The sequence below is a fragment of the Gymnoscopelus microlampas genome (assembly GCF_963454915.1).
Source record: "Gymnoscopelus microlampas genome assembly, chromosome: 17".
NCBI classification, from domain to species: domain Eukaryota; kingdom Metazoa; phylum Chordata; class Actinopteri; order Myctophiformes; family Myctophidae; genus Gymnoscopelus; species Gymnoscopelus microlampas.
Genome location: NC_139954.1, coordinates 46798642 through 46803913, shown reverse-complemented (window position 1 = coordinate 46803913; position 5272 = coordinate 46798642).

The window sequence follows — 5272 nt, the reverse complement described above, 5'->3', positions numbered from 1 at the left end:
AAAAATAAACGAGAAACAAGCATAGAAGCTTGTAGATCTGCTGTTTTTGAGAAATCGTGAAAATGTTTGCAAATCTTTGAATAGATACATTTTTAACTCAAGTCTTTGCTTCTGGGAGGTCCCTGGAACAACATATTATGAGATGGGGGTCTGTACAATATACATATACATATTAAAATACATGATAATACACATTATAATATACATATACTTCTGAGGGTCTTTGACAAGAAAGAGTCTGAGAACCACTGACATAGCTGGTCAGGTTATAGACCTCACACCTAGCACTCACCTAACCCCTGCTCATGATACTAGGGTGATACTAGACCTCACACCTAGCACTCACCTAATCCCTGCTCATGATACTAGGGTGATACTAGACCTCACACCTAGCACTCACCTAACCCCTGCTCATGATGCTAGGGTGGGATGGCTCAGGGTAGAGGACAGAGTACAACAACTTGCAATGGGCCTGGACTTGACCATATGTTCAAAAACGTTAAAGACGTTCACAAGCACAACAACAGAGGGAGCTCCACTGATCTCGATGTGAGATTTGAGCCGCCACGACCATCCGTTCCATAGTCGTGGGCAGTTGAATGTAGGCCGTTTTCACCAAAAAGCAACAGAATCAGAGGAGAAAGACATTCTTCCAGAGTGAATTACAAGGAAGTGAACGGGCTGTTTGTTTTGCGGTCACGCGAGCCAAACGGTGACGCATAGGCGAGCGTACAGCGCCATCTGGTGGAAAACCCCTGAAAACACAAATCTGGCCATTCTCGTCATTGGCGGTGTGAGCTATTGCAAAATATGACGAGAAATCTCGTCATTGGCAGTCAAAGAGTTAAAAGTCTTGATGAATTGGATACATGGGACCGCAATGGAAACAACCCCTCAGGGCTTTTTGTGTTATCCTTTTAACATCATTGTATAATCGTACCGCTGTACCTTTTAGCGAACTGTTAATCTCTCAAGAACAGATTCAGTAGCGCAGTCGGGAGCCCCATTCAGAACGTGTGAGCGTTGGCCTACAAGTGGACGTGCCTTCAGATCAGGAAGCAGGCTACGCTTTACCCAATCAAATGTAGTGGGCGGGATTTACATCTGTGCGTTGGCTTCCCACTGGAAACAAACCCAAACTCATTTAACAACAGCGTCCTCGGAGCCGACAAAACCACAGAAAGTTAGTAACTTTTTAACTTGTTCTTCCATCAGAGAAACAAGTGGGCTTGTAACCAAAACCATCCATGTTCTTTGAGAGAAATGGTGTTAAGTGTTCCGTGGAGAAATGTCATCGTCGGTCTGTTTAATCACTCCCCCCAGAGTCAAATGCAAAAGTGAAAAACACTGGGGATAAACAATGTTGGGAAATGATTGCATGAAACAATCACCTGTGCATCCAGTCCTAATGTTGGTAAACAAATAATTGGTCTATTTTGTTCCAGGGAGTGAACCCAAGAAGCAAAGATTTGAGTTTAAAAAGTTTGCTTTAAAACAAAATATTATAAATTTGGGGGTCCATGACATGAACACATTTGAGAACCAATGGTTTGAATAGTAATTAAAGTATTTGTAAGCAAGCCCCAAATAAGCAACTACTCTTTAGAAACAAGCCCAAAAAACAAACCCAAATATAGCTGCAAGCAGCGATAATACGGGGCCAGTGAATAGAGAGAGAGAGAGACATGGAAACGGAATAGATTGAAGAGAGAGAGAGTTTTGACAACAATACTTTTGAATAAGCATTTCATGTTATCTTTAACATGAAATACTCTCAAATTAGCATTTCATGTTATCTTTAACAATTGCACATGCATTATTTGATGCAGTTATGTTTTGTGCAATGCAATTGAAAAGTGGAATGACCCACCCACAGACAGACAGACAAAAAGCAAAGTGCAATAATAGCACAATAAGACATGGAAAGGGAATAGATTGAAATTGAGACAAAGCAAATGATTCCAACAGGCGAATATTCTTTTCAGCCCAACCCAGCTGAGGTGGTCATATATAGGACGCAGGGGGGCAATCCCAGGTGAAAAACCTCACCCATTGACATCTCAACCTATTGCCATTGACAGGAATCAAACTCTCGACCTTTGGATTCACAGGCTGAGACACTACCTATAGGGCTATAGCTTTGTCCAGGCTGAGGTCATCTGTTGAAGATAAAAGTGAACCAGTGAAAGCAGCCGATCTACAAGCTCAGAAACATGTTGCTATCTGAAAAGTTTTGAGATCGTAGATCGGTTATTTTCACAATGAAGTTTGTCATACATTGCAAAAACATACTCTCTCCAAGAAGCATTTCATCATTACCTTTAACAGTTGCACATGTATTCAATGATACAGTCATGTTGTTTGCAATTCAACTTAAATTAAGTCTGCATCAAGTGAGGCTTGAACTGGCGACCCTGAGATTGTGAGGCCTTCATTTAAGGGAGACGCCATTGGCCCAACAGATAAGTAACTGTGAAAAAGGAGATCACACAGATGATACAGTTTCACGCAAATAGCTGAAAAATCCTGGGTTTAAGTGTTTTTCAAACTGCTCAAAATTGCGGACAATCTAAGGGCGGAGCTTACTGGTCAAAGCGATAGATGTGTTCCTCATGAGTCAAGGCACATGTGTAAGCAAGTTTCACGACTTTCGGCCAAACGAGGCATGACTTATGCCTGTATAAAGTCTGCCTTTTCAAAAAATTATATAGCGCCCCCTTTTGGCCAATTGGAGTGAGATTGGTTTCAGTGATATTTGGAATGACCCTGTACATTTCTGCCAAGTTTCAAAGAAATGTGAGTCTGCATGTATGTTTTAGGCACAGATGAATAATTTTCATAAAACTGTAATAGTTAAAATCTATCTCCTCCTGGGATTTTTGAGCAATCTGCACGAAACATTTTACACATGAACTTTGGACCACTGCCTACAAAAATTTCCAACGGATTTTCCATAAGTGAAAAAATGCAGAAGTTAGGAGCCAATGACTGTTTTTCATATAATTCAAAATGGTGGGCGATCTAAAGGTCAGAGGTCAAAAGTCAGACCACGAAAGTTGTCGGGCATGAAGAGACGCATGTGTGTATCGAAGTTTCATGGTTGTAGGTCAAACAGGGCATGAGTTGTACCTGTTCAAAGTTGGCACTTTCAATTGAGTGCTATAGCGCCACCCTTTGACGAATGAGTGTGAGAATTATTTCTTGGTAGTTTTTCATGAGCATCTACCATATTTTTTGGTAGATGCTCTTTTTACGAGTTTCGTAAAAAGCGTATGCACGGTTAAGCCAGAACTGGCAAAAACAAGTATTTTTCAAACTGCTCAAAATTGCGGAAAATCTAAGGGCGGAGCTTAATGGTCAAATCGATACGTGTGTTCCTCATGAGTCAAGGCACATGTGTAAGCAAGTTTCACGACTTTCGGCCAAACGAGGCATGACTTATGCCTGTTTAAAGTCTGCCTTTTAAAAAAATTGCTATAGCGCCCCCTTTTGGCCAATTGGAGTAAGATTGGTTTCAGTGATATTTGGAATGACCCTGTACATTTCTGCAAAGTTTCAAAGAAATGTGAGTCTGCATGTATGTTTTAGGCACAGATGAATAATTTTCATAAAACTGTAATAGTTAAAATCTATCTCCTCCTGGGATTTTTGAGCAATCTGCACGAAACGTTTCACACTTGAACTTTGGACCACTTTCTACAAAAACTTCCAACGGATTTTCCATAAGTGAAAAAATGCAGAAGTTAGGAGCCAATGACTGTTTTTCATATAATTCAAAATGGTGGGAGATCTAAAGGTCAGAGGTCAAAAGTCAGAGTGTGAAAGTTGTTCAGCATGAGGAGACGCATATGTGTATCCAAGTTTCATGGCTGTAGGTCAAACAGGGCATGAGTTGTACCTGTTCAAAGTTGGCATTTTTCAATTGAGTGCTATAGCGCCACCTTTTGACGAATGAGTGTGAGAATTATTTCTTGATCGTTTTTCATGACCATCTACCATATGGCCGAGTTTCGTAAAAAGCGACTGCGCGGTTCAGCCAGAACTGCGAAAAGTGGCAGAAGAAGTGACAGAATACTGCCAATAACAATACGGTTCCAGAGCAGAGCTCTGGCCCCGTAACTAGAAAAAGTGCTGCCTCCGCCAGGTCAGGTAGGTTGTTGTGGGCCAGCAATGTTTGTAATTTGCCAATCACGATGGAATATGAAAAATCACACAGATTTGTCTTGATCACATGACTATAGAGATCATTTGTCAAGATTTGCGTGAAATTTGGATAAAATCTGAAGGAGTAAAATAAAAAAATGTGTTTAACATACAGTAAGTCGGCCTCCTGGTGGTGCTATAAAAGGCAAATGTGAAAAATGCAGGGCAAAGGTTTTTTCTTGGCCTCTAGGGAGTGCGCATACAAAGTTTAACACAGATCGGTGCAGTTATAGGTAACAAAAAAATAAATATCGGCCTGTTATAGCGCTACCATGAGGCTGAATTTAAAATGTTCATGTGGAATTTCTTCCTCGGCCTAGTGGGAATCTGCATGCGTGCAAAATTTCACCACAATCGGACGCTTGATTTGAGGCATTTTGTTACTCCCGCAAACTTTGGAAGCCAATCTTAGCCATTGATTGATTGATTGATTGAAATCTTTATTAGGCAAAAGAATGTAAAACAACACAGTTACATTTATAATACTTTTGTCTAAAAGGTCCGGCCAAAGAAGTCCTTGCGGACTTGTTTCCGTTGGGGTCCATTTCATAGACATATATAGTAGCAACCAAACAGTTCAAAAATCAACATAAAAATACAGAGAAAAAAATACCACTATGTACAAAAAAGCATGAAAAATAAAAAATAAAAAACAGGCCCATGTGAAATAAGTGGGGCAGAGGTTCTGCTCTGGCATCCAGGGAGTGTGTGTGAGATCAATCCGGCGGACGGCGGACAGGGTGCAAAACATAGTCTCAGCCATGCCTTCCGCCTGGCGGAGACAAAAAGCAAGCCCAAACAATGCCAATATTTACCAGCAACAATAAACAGTCTCTTCTGATGAGCCAACATGGCAACACTGGTCACTTGTCGAAAACTGATATACAAGACCTCAACAATGCTGTGGTACAAACTGATATACAAGACCTCAACAATGCTGTGCTCCTGCAGGTAAACAAACAAACTGATATACAAGACCTCAACAATGCTGTGGTCCTGCAGGTAAACAAACAAACCAAAACCTGTTTCCACTTCGTTTCTAATTTAAAAAACAATTTGTAGGTTTTCT